Source organism: Littorina saxatilis, linkage group LG17 (assembly GCF_037325665.1).
Source record: "Littorina saxatilis isolate snail1 linkage group LG17, US_GU_Lsax_2.0, whole genome shotgun sequence".
Lineage (NCBI taxonomy): Eukaryota > Metazoa > Mollusca > Gastropoda > Littorinimorpha > Littorinidae > Littorina > Littorina saxatilis.
Window position 1 is genome coordinate 30,312,887 of NC_090261.1, and position 20,561 is coordinate 30,333,447.

General features: G+C 41.5%; 1 protein-coding gene across 1 annotated transcript in view; it reads left to right on the forward strand.

Moving 5' to 3' along the window:
- LOC138952025 (transmembrane protein 179-like) overlaps positions 1–20,561 on the forward strand; it is a 180,955-nt gene that overhangs the window by 101,316 nt on the left and 59,078 nt on the right. The gene's annotated exons all lie outside the window — the stretch shown is intronic.

The window sequence follows — 20,561 nt, forward strand, 5'->3', positions numbered from 1 at the left end:
ATATGTTTTGCAGACACTCTCTGCACCGACAAAAGTGCTTGATAGATTAAATACTATCCTTTTTAAAGGCACAGTAAGCCTCCTGTAAACCATCACAGAGCTTCCCGAGCGTCTCTACTACATACAGTACAAGCATACTTCCATTTGAACGCTCACGGCGAACGGGAACATCCTGGCTGCTTTCTGTCGAGCGTGAGAAATTTTCAAAGAATTTATTTTCGTGGACTTGGTCCTCTACAACAATGGCGCCTCGTTTTTGTGCTGGACGGCTGTTATGAATATTCAATACCGGAAATCACGCCCGGACAGTAAGCCTCCCGTAAACCATCACAGATACTGTCAGGCTTTTACACACAGTACAAACACCCTTCCATTTGAACGCTCACCAAACGGGAACATCCTAGGTGCCCTACGTAAAGAGCGAGCACTTTTTCAAGAATTAATTTTGCAGATTGTCTCGAACACTTTTTGGACCCATCCTGAACTCAGGTCAAAAATGAGCTACTTCCCTTCGGGTCTCATTCTATCGATGTGAACTGACCATAGCCGTGGATCGATGGTTATCAGAATGTTTTTGGACCGTGGTGCGTTTTTGCGCTAGACCTAACTTTTAAAATCTAAATAATAAATTGACAGCTTGTTACACAAACATTCTTTAATCATAAAAAAATTCTTTTTTCATCAAGACAAGATCAGTACAATTCGAAGTTGTGAAAGTTTGAAAAAAGAAAAGCCCGGAAGCAGGGTCACGCAAGGGTTGTAGCAGACGACGGTTTATGCATATCGCCGTTCCTCTCAACAGTCAAAAGCCATCGCTAGAGTTCTTGTGAACCACAGCCGTTTGTTTCGTGCATAAAAACGTGCTATTGTAGATAAGCTCACATCGAGTCGCATTCAAATGACTAACTGACGACTACATTGTGAACAAGGGAAACTGGATCCGACACGGGTTCACGATGGCTCAGGGGTAAGATAAACCATGCAAAAATAAATTCTTTGAAAATTGTTAGCTCTTTACGGAGAGCACCTAGGATGTTCTCAAGCGGTGAGTGTTTAAATGAAAGGGTGTTTGTACTGTGTGTAAAATGACCGTATCTGTGATGGTTTACGGGAGGCTTACTGTGCCTTTAAATTTGTGTGGAAACGGAAGTACTCAAATAGTAAAGCTTTTGAAAAGGTGAAACGAACAGTTGTAACAAAATAGAAATAGGCGGTATTAACATGATAAATATGCATGATATGCAGACATCCTTTTTGTTATGTTGGGCAGCCAGGTTACAACAAACAGATTTTGCAAATTGGCAATTGATTCCAAGACAATGTCATATTATGAGTTTCTTGGAAGCCAGCTGTGTTGCTTTAAATCAACTGCCAAACCGAAACAGTTTATTGATCTGACCAGAGTTAAATCAAAATTTTGGCAACAAGTTTTAAAAATATCGATTGAGAACAGATATTTATTTCCTGTTCAAAAAGAAAGTATTTTTGATCAATGTTTGTGGAATAATGCAGATCTATATTATTTTTTAGAAAGAATGTGTTGTGTTTTGATAAATGGATTGAAGCCGGTGTGAATTGTGTACGTGATGTATGGATAGACGAAAATATTGTTTCATTTGAACATATTGGTGCCATTGTCGGATATATAGCGTCACAAGGCTGTTTGAGTACAACGCTTTGCACACGGCCCTCTGCGCGCGAGCACTGCGATACAACACAGTTAGAGAATACGCGGGTGACGAGCCTCCTGAGACCTGTTTTCAGGGCATGCTAAATAACCCTTCCCCGAAGAAGTTTCGTGCGATATTAACGGAATCCAAAGCCAGTGAACGCTGCTCTGTAAAATTTTGGTTCCACAAATATAACATTTGCATTGACGAAAAGTATTGGGTCCTGGCAAGTGCATGTACAGGCGAAGAAAGATTAAAGTTACTCCAATGAAACATTTTACATATTTATCCCACAAATATTTTATTGCATGAAATGAAGTTAAAAGAAAATAGTTTAAGTAGTCTTTGTAATGAAATGGATTATATTGAACACTTCTTTTGGAAATGTAGCAAATGAAATTGTTTTGGAAAACTGTTAGTAGATGTATATTTGTTAACTAGATGAATACCCGCTTCGCCGGGTACGGCTGCGCCGGGAAGAAGTCGAGCCGAATACCCGCCTGCGCCGGGGACCCGGTGTACGCCGGCTTTGCCGGAGGAAGGGAGATAAACGCGGCTGAAAACACTGGAGAAGATAAGGAAGAGTTACTGGGAATGGATCCAGAGAAAAACCCAAATCGGTTCAGCGCTGCGCGCTGAGAGCACGTGTTGAAATATCTCATCGATGAGGTTGTGTCCGGGGTGTAGCTAAAAACGGTCTCCCAATTTGAAGCAGATCCATCGAGAACTTTGGCCGTGCATCGCGAAGACACAGACACACAGACACAAGTCGTATATATATATATAGACTAGATGAATACCCGCTTCGCCGGGTACGGCTGCGCCGGGAAAAAGTCGAGTCGAATACCCGGCTGCGCCGGGGACCCGGCTATGTCGGGTGTACGCCGGCTTTGCCGGCGCACCGCACGGAGGAAGGGAGACAAACGCGGCTGAAAACACTGGAGAAGATAAGAAAGAGTTACTGGGAATGGATCCAGAGAAAAACCAAAATCGGTTCAGCGCTGCGCGCTGAGAGCACGTGTTGAAATATCTCATCGATGAGGTTGTGTCCGGGGTGTAGCTGAATACGGTCTCCAAATTTGAAAAAAAATCCACCGAGAACTTTGGCTTGGCATCGCGGACACACACACAGACAGACACAAGTCGTATATATATATATATAGATACGGGAGAAAATATTATATGAACAGAAACAGATGTATTGTTTGGTTATTTTCCAGAAGTGCAAACCCCCATAAACAAAATTATTAATCATATTTTGCTCATTTCAAAAATGTGTATCAGTAAGTATAGATATGGCAGGCCTATTGATATAAATGTGATGTTAAGATATGAATTAGCGTTGATATATTTTAAGTTATTGAGACATCCCAGTGCACTAAGGGATTTATAGAGCAAATCGAGAAAATTCATTATAATTATTTTCGAGATTTGCTCTATAAATCCCTTAGTGCACTGGGATTGTTTCAATAACGATATTGTCAGTACCGCCAGAGAAAAAAGAAGATTCAAAACGCACATTTTGCTACGCGCATTTGGATAGGCGTAACTGTGTGGTCAGGTTTGTGTCAGATCTACTTTTGTGTGGGCTGTCTCAAGTGTGTCGTGCTTTCGTCACACGCAAACTCTTGTTTTAATTTCTGTTGGTAAATTCCAGAGTAGCGTTAAGCTAAAAAAAAAAGATGATCTTTCATACAGACCTCATTTAAACTCGGAGAAAGGACTGTGCTCTTAGTTATTTGCGATTCGAAACCTTCATCGAGCTTCGACAGATTGACTGTGCAGAGTGCTGCCCCTTGAATTGACTCGAAGGCCACGGTTAGCACATTTTCAAAGTACCGTAAAGTACCTTGTAAGCGCCCAGTATCGAGTAAGCGCCCACCCCCCACTTTTAGTCCAAAACCGTGCATAGGGTATAGTACCTTGTAAGCGCCCACCCCCCACTTTACACCATTGAAATCAGGGGAAATAAAAATTCCGCACTTGATCTGCTAGTTTTGTGAATGATTTCCCTTTCTTGCAAACCCTATCACGTGTGTCTGCACGCCTTGGATCTAAACGCCTGCAAGTCAATGATTACAAGATGCCGCGGATCAAATCGTACACCGTTGCATTTAAGCTGTCAGCTCTTGACTATTTGGATAATAACGCCAATGGAAACACACACACTCACACACACACACACACACACACACACACACAATACTCCCCCTCCTCTCGCTCTCTCTCTCTCACTCTCTCTCTCACTCTCTCTCTCACTCTCTTTATCTCTCTCTATCTCTCTCTCTCTCTCTGCCAAAAACAGTCTTTGGCCAAGTAAAATAGACTGCTGCCCATATCCAGAAGACGTACCCCTTGTTCAAGGGAAACAGAGACAGAGTGCGGCCAACTGCGGCACCTCTGCAGACAAGAAAAGGATGCGACGACATTTGTCTCCCCAAGCTCTTCTAATGACAATACGAACAAGACAAACAATGGACGATGAAAAAAGAAAGAAGATATGATTACGAAGTGATCAAAGATCACATTTCTTACTGAAAACTGCTCGTGCATAGGGTGTAGTACCTAGTAAGCGCCCACCCCCTACTTTGGGTCGGAATTGGTGCACAGGGGGGGGTGGGCGCTTACAAGGTACTTTACGGTAAATGTGGTATGTTTCTCGTGTTGTATCTTCACTCATCGGGGAGTCTGGTACTATAAAATTCCTGATAACACGACGGTGCACAACCGATGTGCTGTGAAACCCGTTCATATTTGTTTGCAAACTGTCATAAACTTTGGCAATAACATTATTAAACGAATAAAATGAGTGCCGGCTGCCGTACCCGAAACAGTCAGCGGTCGTAACAGAGAAGCGGGGCGGCCGTATCAGTGCACTGCTGGCGGCCGTAACTGCTAGCACGGCGACGCGTACCCAAAAAATACACATGCTCTTTTCTTCAGCCGATGACACAAACACACTTGCATATTGGGACACTGCTATTGATGCATTTCAGTTATAATACATCACATTACCTAATCAAATGACCTTTGTTGCTTCAAGCCTCTTGTAATCTCCACCATTTTAAAAAAAAATCCCTAAATCGAACAATACCAACAAATACGACGCTGTCACAAATCTAAAACAGAAGCCTCAAAAATCAAACCGATAACATGTTAATCCTCATGCAATCATGAATCCGCTGAGAACAAATCAACGTTGCTGGCTTCGATAATTACGCCACAGTAATTATTAGTTTGGAAGTTACACACCTTTCGCACTCGAAACCTGGTTGACTACCGGACTGCAGAATGCTAGCGTAACACACGGCGATTTTTCTGCCGTAACACTTCCCCCGGCGTGTTTTAAGTGCGTCAAGAAAAACAGTTAGCTGCTGTAAAAATCGTATATGAAGTTTCTTCACATCTCACAAGTAATGATTTTTCCTGTTTAAAAAACACACACTTTGAAAATTGACATGCCAGAAAAATGGCGTTCCCATGACAAAATGCACCAAACAAAGAACAACATTCGAAACGGCACCTAACAATGTGAAACAAATGACGGTAACTTCAGTAGTCCACAGAACTTTACGTGTATTGTTGTGAGTGCAGCCTTCAGATTTAACACACACTGAAATTCAAGAAAGGAAAGAGTGACGGCAAGTGCACGGCAAGTGCACGGCATCGGGACAGAACAATTTCAGAAATAAACCACAAAAGCCATGCATATAATATGACAAAGACACAAATACAAAGCTGAAACGTTCGAGTACCACCCGAGAAAGATGACACATGCATTATTGACCAGTTACTCGCAACGTCCATCATAGGTATTCTTGAAAGATCTTTCGTGTTTGCGTGCGTCCGTGCGTGCGCGCGCGCGCGCGTGTGTGTGTGCAGCCGGACGTCAACACTTTTCTGTTGGTCTATTCAGCCACAATGACCCAATAAAAGGTGCACAGGTGCTTGAATATGTAATGGTTCGTTTAGGAGCTCTTGAACCAACTAGTAACGAAATACACAGATAAAAAAAAAAATCGCGTACGGCGAAATTACTACATTTAGTCAAGCTGTGGAACTCACAGAATGAAACTGAACGCACTGCACTTTTTCACAATGACCGTAGTCCGCCGCTCGTGCAAAAGGCAGTAAAATTAACGAGCCTGTTTAGTGCGGTAGTGGTTGCGCTGTGCTGCATAGCACGCTTTTCTGTACCTCTCTTCGTTTTAACTTGCTGAGCGTGTTTTTAATCCAAACATATCATATCTATATGTTTTTGGAATCAGGAACCGACAAGAAATAAGATGAAATTGTTTTTAAATCGATTTCGGAAATTTTATTTTAATAATAATTTTTATATTTTTAATTTTGAGAGCTTGTTTTTAATCCGAATATAACATATGTATATGTTTTTAGAATCAGAAAATGATGAAGAATAAGATGAACGTAATGTTAGATCATTTTATAAAAACATAATTTTAATTACAATTTTCAGATTTTTAATGACCTAAGTCATTAAACAATTTTTAAGCCTACAAGCTGAAATGCAATACCAAAGTCCGGCCTTCGTCGAAGATTGCTTGGCCAAAATGTCAATCAATTTTATTGAAAAATGAGGGTGTGACAGTGCCGCCTCAACTTTTACAAAAAACCGGATATGACGTCATCCCGTCTGGGGATATCACACCCAGGAACTCTCATGTAAAATTTCATAAAGATCGGTCCAGTAGTTTACTCTGAATCGCTCTACACACACACACACGCACACGCACAGACACACAGACACACACATATACTCGTCTCGATTCTCCCCTCTACTGATGTTAAAACATTCAAGTTAGTCAAAACTTCACTAAATGTAACAAGTCGCGCCAGGCGAAAATACAACATTTAGTCAAGTAGCTGTCGAACTCACAGAATGAAACTGAACGCAATGCAACGCAGCAAGACCGTATACTCGTAGCATCGTCAGTCCACCGCTCATGGCAAAGGCAGTGAAATTGACAAGAAGAGCGGGGTAGTAGTTGCGCTGAGAAGGATAGCACGCTTTTCTGTACCTCTCTTCGTTTTAACTTTCTGAGCGTGTTTTCAATCCAAACAAATCATATCTATATGTTTTTGGAATCAGGAACCGACAAGGAACTGTACCCACGGAATATGCGCGATATAAGCGTCATTGATTGATTGATTGAAGGAATAAGATGAAAGTGTTTTTAAATTGATTTCGAAAATTTAATTTTGATCATAATTTTTATATTTTTAATTTTCAGAGCTTGTTTTTAATCCGAATATAACATATTTATATGTTTTTGGAATCAGAAAATGATGGAGAATAAGATGAACGTAAATTTGGATCGTTTTATATAATTTTTAAGCCACCAAGCTGAAATGCAATACCGAAGTCCGGGCTTCGTCGGAGATTACTTGACCAAAATTTCAACCAATTTGGTTGAAAAATGAGAGCGTGACAGTGCCGCCTCCACTGCCGAATCTTTTCTTCCTCCTGACCTCGTCCGGTTTCTCAGCCTGGTAATGGCCGGCAAGGAAGACTGTTGTTGTGCATCTTTTTAGATCAATAACTGTCTTCCTATTGTGATAGGGTGGAGTGGAAGGAGGAGGGGGGGGGGACAATAGGCCAGGAAGCATAAATGAGACGCCAAGACAGAGGTTGCGATAACGTGACTTTTAATTAACGTACACCAGAAATAATGGGAGAGACGGGACTAACTCCCTACACAATAGGTAACTGAGGATACGCTTCACGCCTTACGGTCTTAAACCATCGGAGCGTGACACACTGACAAGGACCGATAACTTCACAAGTTACTACAGGGGGCGCTACGCTATCTATAACACAGGACACGCTATTACAAAACAAAGAACTAGGCTAGCGCGGGAAAACTGGGTCTCAACGGCGAAACAACGACGGACACTGACGCTATAACGCCGCCACTAGGATAAAATAGCTACATACATACGTGCACACCATAGCATCATTCATACGACCAGAACATATTATAGACAAGCAACATTCAATATAAACAAAAGAAACAGCATCTACTTTACAGTTCACTCCTCAATGAAGAACTGACACACACGAAGTTACGCCGGGACTGTTAACACATCGCCGGTCTGAATCACTCATGATAATGATGATAAATCAGCTATCAAACCACAGGTCAAAGATGATACTCACAATCCAGCATAGGCTATCTGTATCAGGGGCGGACGAGGGGGGGGGGGGGGGTTCTGGGGTTTCCGGAACCCCCCCCCCCCAGCCACAACAACAAACAAAAAATTGTGGTTTTTTTGGGTATTAATCAGTGACAAAATCTGCTGCCTAAAACTGGTAATGATCATCCTCAGATTGCACCATTTTGCATCCTTTTTTTCTAAATTTTCCGGGGGGGCATGCCTCCGGACCCCCCTAGCAAGCTAGGCGCTTTGCGCCGTCGGCTCGGCGCTTCGCGCCTTCACACCCATATCTTCACAATATACTTTTGGAAACCCCCCCCCATAAAATGAACTGATCCGCCCCTGTGTATTTTAACAGATGTCACACCAACACAAAGAACTGTTTCAAATAGAACACCGGTCTCAAGGCTAAAGCGCACTGACACGTCTTCACACTTCGAAATCACCGGTCAGACTGACCAAACTCGCACTGTCGGGGGTGGATGCGCACGCACCCGTTAAAGGATTAACCAATTAAAACGCAGCATCTACGCACAAAGACATACACGCATCACGGAACAACGACATACACGACACCACGGAACAAACACACACGCATGGTCAAGGGGAATAATTGGGGTAGGTAACGAGAGAAATGAACAACAGTACGTCAAATCGCCACACGGCTACACTATATTCAACGGTTGAACGAAATTCGAACGAATGACACGCGTTGCCCTTTAATCGGTACGCTTTGTGAAATCCACGAAAAGTAACAAAATGCAATCACAATCAACAGTTTTGTACAACAATGAGAACAGATGTTGTTGCCAATATCCCATTGTATCTTTTGTCTTCAATACTTGTCTTTTAATCTTTCATAGGTTAGGCTAGAAAAAAGACAATTTGTCATGTTTTTGGCGATTTTTTTTCCAGAAATCTCAAAATAGCCTATCAATTCCAAGGTCATCGGTATTTTTATACAAATGTGAGAACATATATTGTACACATGGGTGTTGTGCATCTTTCTTGTTCACTGTTTGTTTTCCTATCTTCAATGGTTAAGGTTCTGGGCGGGAATGGGGTACACTCTCTGTTGCGATCCGAGATTGCCACCCGGGGTGGTTCAGGAGCGTTAAAAGGGTACCAGGGACATTATTTCGAGGTGGCCAGATAGCTGACCGTTTTCAGCGCATATTTTACTATCTAGAAACGACAATTAAAAAGATATCTCACGAGGGTGCTGGTAAGAGCTCCTGCACACTAAACAGTGCAAAATTAACCGCACCAGAAAATCCTCACCTTGCGCAGACTGTTTTTTAAATTATTTTTTTTTATCCAACTGGAAGAAGGCTCTTGTCGGATTTCAAGGGCAGAAAAGCTCTGCGGTGGACTACTCCGGTGATGGTTTTAAGCGGGGAGAACTTTACTTTGAACTTCTGAGAGACCGCCAACGCTCCAAAATCTAGTGAAAGTTTCGTTTTGTCTTATCAATTCAACGTTTCATAAACTTACCAGAGCGTCTATTAAAGGCACAGTAAGCCTCCAGTAAACCATCACAGAGCTCCCCGGGCGTCTACATACAGTACAAGCATACTTCCATTTGAACGCTCACCGAACGGGAACATCCTGGCTGCTTTCTGTCGAGCGTGAGAAATTTTCAAAGAATTTATTTTCGTGGACTTGGTCCTCTACAACAATGGCGCCTCGTTTTGGTGCTGGACGGCTTTTATAATACCGGAAATCACGCCCGGACGGTAAGCCTCCCGTAAACCATCACAGATACTGTCAGGCTTTTACACACAGTACAAACACCCTTCCATGTGAACGCTCACCAAACGGGAACATCCTCGGTGCCCTACGTAAAGAGCGAGCAATTTTTAAAGAATTAATTTTGCATATTTTTGGACCCATCCTGAACTCAGGTCAAACATGAGTTACTTCCCTTCGGGTCTTATTCTATCGATGTAAACTGGCGATAGCCGTGAATCGATGATTATCAAAATGTTTTTGAACCGTGGTGCGTTTTTGCGCTAGACCTAACTTTTAAAATCTAAATAATAAGTTGACAGCTTGTTACACAAACATTCTTTAATCATAAAAGAATTCTTTTTTCATCAAGACAAGATCAGTACAATTCGAAGTTGTGAAAGTTTGAAAAAAGAAAAGCCCGGAAGCAGGGTCACGCAAGGGTCGTAGCAGACGACGGTTTATGCATATCGCCGTCAGTTCCTCTCAACAGTCAAAAGTCATCGCTCGAGTTCTTGTGAACCACAGCCGTTTGTTTCGTGCATAAAAACGTGCTATTGTAAATAAGCTCACATCAAGTCGCATTCAAATGACTAACTGACGACTACATTGTGAAAAAGGGAAACTGGATCACACGGGTTCACGATGGCTCAGGGGTAAGATAAACCACGCAAAAATAAATTCTTTGAAAATTGTTAGCTCTTTACGGAGGGCACCTAGGATGTTCTCAATCGGTGAGTGTTTAAATGAAAGGGTGTTTGTACTGTGTGTAAAAGCCTGACCGTATCTGTGATGGTTTACGGGAGGCTTACTGTGCCTTTAAATGTGAGAAGTAGTCTATTATTTTCTCTTTCGGTTTTATACCAAATGCCTGTGGTATGAAACTATGGTTGATACCGAGAAACACATAGCCACTCCCCCTCCGGACTGCAGCGATTCAGTATTGTGTTTTCTCACGCCTGTCAGTCTTGTAAAACCGCTGGTAGACCCGATTAGTACTCTCTCTCTCTCTCTCTCTCTCTCTCTCTCTCTCTCTCTCTCTCTCTCTCTCTCTCTCTCTCTCTCTCTCTCTCTCTCTCTCTCTTTTGCACTTTTTTTTTTAAAAATTTTCAGACGAAGGAAGGTGAAACCATAAACAGACAAGAGATGAGACCAAGGCACATGAGATAAAAGACAAAAGCAGCAAAAACAACAGCAGCAGCAACAACAACGAAGACAGCAAGAAAGACAGGAAATAAGACAGGAAATAAGACAGGAATTAAGACAGGAAATAAAACAACAACAACAACAACAACAACAACAACAACAACAACAACAGAGGCAGAAACAGGACGAAAGAAACCTCGAATACATTACGTAAACTTTCTATACTTCGGTAGAGAGCCTATTACCTTCAAGTATGGTCGTGCAACGACTTTCCTTTTCCAAACTTTTAGGCATTGTTTGTTTTTGTACATTTTTGCTTTTGCAAGTTCAATGCTCTCTATTGGATCCATTGCTAGATTCCACCATTGTGGAAAGCTATTGGGTTCCGAATCACCATCAATGTCGAAGATTGTGTTGGTACTCGAAACCGTGTGTGCGGTTTTCATTTTATGACAAGAATGACGTCCCTGATAGCGGTGTGGATAACTGTGTCCTCCATGCAACCGAAGGCCAACAGCTGGGTTTGCTGGACGGCTGGAAAGAGAGAAAAGCGAGCGGAGATGACGTGGTATGTATTGCGAGAAGCTTTTCTGTTTGTATTTTGTTTCTGTGTTGGTGTTGTTGTTGTTGTTGTCTAGTTTTTGGCGCCTTCATATTTAAAAATGTTAAAGAGTAAAACGCATGGCTTTACGATGGCTGTTTAAAGGCTGACATAGTCCTATTTAATTAGTTTAATTACTTCCAGGGCTTTTCCCATCGTTGCGGGGATGTATAAATTAAGCTTCCTGCAAAGGTTTAGGTTTGAAGTCCTTACCAATTACGAGAAATAATTAATTCTTTATTGCATTGTTTAGCAACAGTTCTATAGGACTTGGGCTATTTTTAGACCGTTGACGTCACTTCCAAACCAAAGATGGCGTTTGAGACTGTTCTTTTTACATTCGACACTATCAACACCACTTTGCAATACTGCAATAATTTTTTTCTGTGTTCGAAAGCTACAGCCAATCGTTATTATATCCCCTTAGGTACAGTTTTATAACATTATTGGCACATGTAAACAATATGAATTAATTAATGAACGCTACGAGTATGGCAGCCTTTAAAATGGTGAGTCAGAAAAGGCCAACGAGAATTTTTTGAAACTATTCCGTCGGTGTTTTATTTGGGGACTGATTGTTTCATTTTTATCTGCCTATTTGGTCTTTCCCCCTTCTTTTTTGTTTGTTTGTTTGTTAATTGCTGTTCAATTGTTCACAGGCAAATGACTGTGCTTCAAGACCATGCGGCGAGAGAGAAATATGTTTGCCCCTGAGAAAGAATTCAGACCACATCTGTACTGAATCAGGTGAGGGAAATGAGCAGGTGGGGGTTGGTAGGGGATGAGGGGTGGGGTGAAACAAATTATATGACACAACATATGCGATTGGTTTTTAGAAATAAGTTGGGATGGGGGTGAGGATAGTTCAGTATTGTGTGTTACAAGGATGAAATAAATCTGATTCCAATCCTAGTCATGTCCTCACCTAGGCTTTAAAAAAAAACCCACACAAAAACAAAACAAAAAGGTTTCAAGGTTTTAATCCGTTCTCGGACCTCTAGGGGCGTGGAGAAACTATTTACAAACTTCAACAAACACAACATATTCAAAATAATCAAGGTCACACCATAATATAACTCATTGACAAATAACAACAACAATTATTAATTTGTTAAATTTCAGCATTTCTTTACGCAGGTAATTAGGCACACTCACAGTCTAATGTAGTCCTGATCCATCCAAACGCACATCCACCCACACATACTCGCACACCTACACCCCCTTACAGTACTCAGACTCGTCTAGGCTTGTTTTGATCGACAGTGGTAAAACGTATCACTTATGGACGAGTGTAAATTAAAGCTGAAAATTCGCGGACGCCTTGACATTTTTGTTTCCTTCAGGGGAAAAGGCCAAAGACTTATGCCAGTGTTGCTGATTGTTGGTCTTGGTCTTGGCTATAGTTTCTTTTTGTCTTTCGCGTTTACTGGTAAAGATGGACTTTGACGTCTTGAACTGATTACAAAATGTTTTGATTCTGAATTTTGGAACGTTGGCAGTCTATTTGGTTTTGGAGTTTTGATTAAAAACTCACCAAGTAGTGCCATTGTATAGCATTTCATCAAACAATGCTCTTTCTTAACTAAGTTAAGGCACACTCCTTCGCGCAGAAACCATTAGGTTCACCATCTCAAATCTGGCTAGGCTTTTGCATGGGATACGGTCATCCCTCCACTTGGACACATACTAAACATCAACAGCCGGACTACTTTCTGCGCAAAGTTGGAATTGTTGAAAAAATTTGTTTAAACCATTAAAAAATATTCCACCCTGCAGTGACAGAAAGTAGCTAAGATGCTGCTATTTGGTATGTGTCCAAGCGGAGGGGTGGTCTTACCCCACCTAAAAGCCTGGGCAGATCTGAGACGGTGAGCCAAACAGTTTACACGAGAAGGCCTTCAAACTATTAACACGTTCAACTTAGGCCACACACACAAAAAAAAAAATAGGTGTGGTTACGGTAACATAGCCAAAAAAAAATAGGGTAGGAAGGTAGGCAATCACTTTTTTTTTAAACTTTTTTTTTCTGATGTGTACAAATTAAACCTACTTGACAGGGAAATAAGTGTGCGACTCGGGCGCTTTCGCTTTCATTGCGTTTTCTACACTCGTTTGCTTGTGTGTTTTTGTTTTTTTTGACAAATGTAATAAACAGTTATAGGGTCGTCCCTAAAAATAGGGTAGGTCGGGTTACCGTAACCACACCTATTTTTTTTTTAGGCCTTATTGCAGTGCCAACGTGTCCAGAACCGTCCAGCATTATGGCTGGAGTGGTCGTCGACTCCATGACGGGACGGAATCCCGGTGACACTGCGACCTTGACTTGTGACCTCACCCAATTTCTATGGTTACCAGCCAGCCAGAACCACATCGTGACCTGCTTACCGTCCCTTCAGTGGAGCCCTCCTCAAGGAGAGTGCAAACAAACCTCGTTTATTTTTCCGGTAAAATCATCTGAAGGATCTGCTCTTTGGTGTTTTGTGTGTATGTGCCCCCCCCCCCCCCCCCCCTGTTTTCTGTATCACATACTTACCGACCCATATAATTATCTACCTATCTGGTTGCCTGCCTGCCCACACCTGTGTTTGTGTGTGTATGTGCGTGTGTGTGTGTGTGTGTGTGTGTGTGAGAGAGAGAGAGAGAGAGAGAGAGAGAGAGAGAGAGAGAGAGAGAGAGAGAGAGAGAGAGAGAGAGAGAGAGAGAGAGAGAGAGAGAGAGAGAGAGAGAGCATCCAGCCCTCGCCCTAAAGAGGGACTAACTTAAAAAATAAAATAAAAAAAATAGATAAAAGATAAAACAGAAAATACAAATTCTGCATTTTTAACAGACAACTAAATTAAGAACATATTATACGTACACAAAATGCACTGCATGGAGGAAAATTGCGAGTTCATCAAATGTGAATTTTGTGATTTAGAGCAGATTACACTGACGCAACACTATATTATGCTCTAAGCCATACATTGCATTTGAAAGAAAATCTAACACACACGCAAGACATTGCAAAGGTCATCACACATCTAAATGTGTTTTTTGTGTGTGTTTGTTTAAAATATTTTGTATCTATTTTTATTTAAGCCCCTTCATTCGAAAAAGGTCTGTGTACATTATACCTATAAAGCGGGGAGGGGCATGTTAAATACAATAGATGCATACCATATTCGTCTGCAAATGAAAAAAAAAGTGCAAGAGAGAGAGAGAGAGAGAGAGAGAGAGAGAGAGAGAGAGAGAGAGAGAGAGAGAGAGAGAGAGAGAGAGAGAGAGAGAGAGAGAGAGAGAGAGAGAGAGAGAGAGAGAGAGAGAGAGAGAGAGAGAGAGAGAGAGAGAGAGAGAGAGAGAGAGAGCGAATGAGTGTGTGTTTTTGTGTTGATTTTTGGGTGTGTGTGTGTACGTTTCAACCAAACATTAAAGGCTGACATAGTCCTATTTGATAATTTTAATTACTTCCAGGGCTTTTCCAATCGTTGCGGGGATGTATAAATTAAGCTTCCTGCAAAGTTTGAGGTTTGAAGTCCTTACCAATTACGAAAAATAATTAATTCTTTATAAAATTTATTGCTATGTTTAGCAACAGTTCTCCAGGACTTGGGCTATTGTTAGACCGTCAACACAGACAGTACAGCTTCGTCAATCCCCGCGTGAAGGAAATCGCTCACCTTCCACGTGCAAAACGTAGTGATATTGACACGCCAGATTAGCGCGGTAGCGTATTGTGCTAAGTAGGAAAGCGCGCTTTTCTGTATTCTTGTTAACTTCGCAATTTCCGGAAAACATCCACTTTCACTTTGAGACTGTTCTGTTTACATTCGACACTATCAACACCACTTTGCAATACTGAATCAATTTTTTCTGTGTTCGAAAGCTACAGCCACTCGTTAGTATATCCCCTTAGGTACAGTTTTATAACATTATTGGCACATGTAAACAATATGAATTAATTAATGAACGCTACGAAAAGGGCAGCCTTTAAATCATCTATTATTTCTGCTGCGATTGTATTTTCAGGTGCCCACGCCACTGAACATACCTTTGCCAGAGCCATTATTTGACAGATGGCAAGCCTGCTTCAGGGGCGTGTTCATCGGCCCTGACCAGTTCGTGATAACTTTTTCTTTTCTCAATTATAACTTACGTTATGGATAGATTCTAGCATCTTTTCCAGCGCTTCCGAAGTGTGTACTACTCTAGACAATGGTTTGGTAGGCTATTAAGTAGAAACTGAGTTTTTTTAAGGCACACTCGAGTCCTTGTCTTGAAAACAGTCCAGCTCACCATCTCAGATATGGCCAGGGTTTTACATGGATTAATACCAACCCCCGCCCTTGGAGACAATCTAACAGTCAACGTTCCAACTTCTTCATGTGTAGACTTGGAATATATTACGATTACTTTCGCAGATTTCTAATATAGTGACTTGTGAAAAAATAATTCAAAAACACATTTTCCGACACCCCCCCCCCCCCCCCCCCCCCTTCGCTAGTGATTGGCCTCTCCATTGTTTGTCCGAGTAAAAGGCAAGGGTATTCACTCTTTCACAACCCATACAAACCCGATAGAGTTATTTCCGGAATTCGTCTATTTTCTATTCTTTTTTTCTATTCTTCCGGGATAACGTTCCTTTTTATAGTGCAATTTTGTTTCCTTTCTTTTTCAATAACTTCAACGTGAATGCTTCAAAACAAATATTTTTCTGTTCTTCTAGGATGACATTCCAGTTCAATACAGCCTCGCAGGAACCGATAGTGCAACTTTTCTTCAGGAATACCTACTCGCCTAATTTGGCCAAGTCCAACCAAATGTCATATTCTTATACGGATGTCAACGGAATCCAATCTGCGGAGGAATACGTATACGATAATTCATTTAGTATGAATGCTGGACAGACTTTCGACCTATCGATTTATGTATGGCTATTCTCCCGCGAGATAATGGTAAGTTTTCCTACATGGAACCATTGTTATTTTAAAATATTTGTGCAATGATAATTAATTCATTGATATATGTTGCGCCGAACATGATACATAATTATTTTGTATTTTTGACCAAAATATGACGTTTTACACAGATCGAGACATACATTGTTCTACGGGACCGCGCTTTGATTAAAAATGAAAACAACGTTGATGTATCGATTCATTTTAATTAGAATCCCTTTTATTTTTAACGAGTAAACGCACACAAACATGCGCTCTTGTGTAATCCTGGTGTCACGAACTGAAAACTGCCTGAACAATCCTTCTCATTGCGGTCAATGCACATGCGCTAACATGGGGAGATTAATCAGGTCGTGAACAACCTAACCCTAACCCTAACCCTAACCCTTACCCTAATCCTAACCCTAATCCTAACCCTGACCCTAACCCATTGTTCGTTCGGTCAAAGGGTCCAATTTTTTAAGTCCAAGATTGGCGCATGCGCATTGACCGCAATGAGAAGGATTGTTCAGTTCAGGTTTCAGTTCGTGACACCGGCCAGCCGGCTAAACATATGAGTTTGCCTAAAGAAAGAAAATCCAATGTTGGATCAACACACATAATTGTCGAATTCGCGGATTTGGCGAAATTTTGCCCATTTTGCGATATTGGCAACAATTTGCCGATATCATTGGGCTTCTTAACACTGTAAAGTTCCACGAACACGGCAAGCAATCACGCATATTCAGCGATACAAGTTGCTTAAATTCTATTTTGCATAGTGCATATGAGCATGACCCTTAGCTTTGTACTCTCTGGGATCTATGCATTAGGTTTTTAAATCCAAAAGAGGAAGGCCGGATTGAATGAAAACTGAAACAACAACTGAGGTGCACATATGTGCAATGCACATTAATTAAGTTAGTCCTGCCTTTTGCCATCACTGTGCTATTGTGACCACAGACAGACAGCCACACTTTGTGATATGGATTCATTCCCCTGCACCATCCATTCAGTCATACTCCATCGATCGGCCTGAAGAAACTCCCCCGTTGGGGCGAAAATTCAGCATCATAAAACATTTCACATTCATAGAAAAAGACTTTTGAGGGGATTGTTTTAAAATATGTTCTTATAAATCTTCAAATAATGCTTTTGTTGTGTTTCAGGTTATCTTTGGCGAAGGTTCCCCTATTTACTTTGATTTTTACGTCCGCGGCCTTCCGGATTTTGCTCGTGTAACACGCGTCAGTTTCTCGCAAGCTCTGCTGACTTCCGTCAACTTCGTTTCGTATTGTGATATGTCAGATGTGGTGTGAGTTTGTAGACGTATTACATGTAAAAGATTGTGTTTTAATGGTGATTTAAATTAATACTGTAATATCACTGTAACATCAGGTTCAGTGGTGCACACAATGATTTAGGGACCGCATGTGTGCTTGTTGATATTGATATACTGTGTGTGTGTGTGTGTGTGTGTGTGTGTGTGTGTGTGTGTGTGTGTGTGTACTGATGTGTGTGTGTGTGTGTGTGTGTGTGTGTGTGTGTTATTGCCGTATTTGATGTATTTTTTTCTCTCTAAAATGTAGCCTACATTTAGCTGAAAGGCAGGTTTAGACAATTACCCATGTTAGTGTTTTCGTGTTAATGGAAAATATTTTTTGTAAATGTTATTGTTATTGTTATCTGTGTAGATAATGCTGTAGTCGCTGCGGAAGCCAGCTTACTGTTACAGCCTGGAAACCCCCTTTTCACAGAGAGAACACCGTGCTTGAAGGCACACTCCGCCTCGTGAAAACAGTTCGCCTCGCCATCTCAGATCTGGTCAGGGTTTTTACATGGGATCAGACCATCCCTCCACTTGATCACATACCAAAAATGAACAGCCTGGGTGCCCTTGGTGCACGGTGGTATTCTTTTTAAAAGAATCAACATCGTAAATAGCACATCCCGGCACTGCTTTATGTGCAGATTGAGAATTTGTTGATGAGTTAATTTCACAGATTGCAGCAAGTGTCCGTTATGAAATTAATTCATACAAAAAAGTTTCACCCAGGCTGTTGATGTTCGATACGTGTCGAAGTAGAGAGATGTCCTTATTCTTTCACAAAATTGCTAGAGATGGTGAGTCGAATGTTTTAGATGGAAAGGGCAAGCTGTGCCTCTAAACTCCAAAAGACACACTTTCCAAACAATTCGTAAAACGTCTGTGCTACTTGACGACTCGGACAAAACAACAAAACAATATTTATGTTTGGACCATTCTAATTAAGCTCTATGTATGTCCGTCTGTGTGTGTGTACGTCCGACCATAAGTCTGTTTGACTTTCAATCCGTGTACCTGCCTGCCTTTCTGCATAAAATCTGTTCGTCTGCTTGTCGTTCTGGGCTTTTCATTCATTGGAATTTGTTTCACGTTTTTTTATTATTTATTTTTTATTTTACTTTATCTAACCACAGTGTGCAAAGGTCGGAATTTGTGTCCGTGTCTGCAAAAGCAGTATGTTAGGCCTAAAAAAAAAAATAGGTGTGGTTACGGTAACCCGACCTACCCTATTTTTAGGGGCCGACCCTATAACTTTTTATTACATTTGTCAAAAAAAACCCACACAAAAACAAGAAAACGAGTGCAGAAAATGCAATGAAAGCGAAATCGCCCGAGTCGCACACTTATTTCCCTGTCAAGTAGGTTTAATTTGTACACATTACAAAAAAAAGTTTAAAAAAAAAAGTGATTGCCTACCTTCCTTCCCTATTTGTTTTTGGCTATGTTACCGTAACCACACCTATATTTTTTTTGGCCTTATCACGGTGTGGGAGAGGTTCCATGCGTAAAAATCTCTGAGGCGGTGATGTCTCAGCTCTGAGGAAATGACATCAGCAAAATATTAAGGCAATTATGGCCACCATTTGCATTTAATAACATGATTTCCAAAATATCAACTTCCTCTAGCAGATAATCAAACCCAAGCATGTGTAGTACACGCCGGGGTATATAAGGATATGGGCCAACTGATGCGGTGATAGCCTACCCTCCTCACTGCCAGGTTCTAATTAGTAACAGTGTGACAGGGTGAACTCAGTGTCACCAATTATAGAGTAAAGTTATTGTCATTGTCCAGTTAGTCTTTGTTGCCGATGAGTTTGTGTTTTTGTGTCTATTCATTATCTGTTAACTAAAAGTGCTGGTATTCGCTAGCCGTGTCCAGCCAGCTACAGGCAATTAACAGTCCCCTTTTGGGTGAAGCAAGTTCCTTATCTCTTTTGAAGTGGGCGGTGCACTTGTCACAGGCATTTGCCGCCGTAAACAGGTACGTTGGGCCCGCAGGTGGTCGTTATGTAACGTGCCGTCTGCCTGACTGCCGGGTATCTCGGGGGAGTCGGCGGTTTGTCAAGAGGGTGTGAATTCCTTTGAATTTAGTGATACTGATGGATCAAAGGAGCGTGTCATAGCTGGGCGCTTCAGTTGTGGTTCTTTTCTACCCCCCCCCCCCCCCCTCCCTGTTACTCGAGATAGCTAAAGTTGAATTATGTGTGTACATGTTAGAGTGTGAAAGAGCACTTTGAGAGACACAGACGAGTGTGGACATGTTTTGTAGTGTGCTCCACTAACTGACGAGATGTAGTCAACTTTGTATGTTGTGGCTTGTAGCCACCGGCTTTGGTCGGTTGGCGAAGAGGAGGAGGGAAGACTGAGAGACACAGGAATAAATATGCTATGCCAGTTATATCTCCTGCTGTTGTCATATCTGTTGTGGACGGAATGGAGAGAGAAAGGCGTGTATGTCTTTGTGTCCGTGAGTGATAGTCCAGTGAGTCCGTAAACACATTAGCGACAAAAGAAAGATGTTTCCCCGAACGGCACAACAGTATGTACTTCGATCGAGTCAATCGTAAAAAACACCGTTTTGCTTTATTCACTAGCGACTATGACGTATTTGATCCAGTCATACACAGTGAGCCTTATATCAAATGAAAATGCAGATTCTAAGGAACACATTTTTTCTTTCTTTATTTGGTGTTTAACGTCGTTTTCAACCACGAAGGTTATATCGCGACGGGGAAAGGGGGGAGATGGGATAGAGCCACTTGTCAATTGTTTCTTGTTCCTAATATGGACCCCTTTTTGTTTCATGGTGATAACCAGCTTGTTTTCTTGCGACGAAGTTTCAATTTGTGTTTGGTAGTCCTTCTCTCTTAGGTTAACCGTTAGGCCTAATTAGAGTGAAATAGCTTTGATAGACATTCAGCAAAAATTAAATACAGAAAAAATCACAAAGGGTCCATATTAGGAGCCTGGGCGCCTAATATGGACCAGTGAAGCGG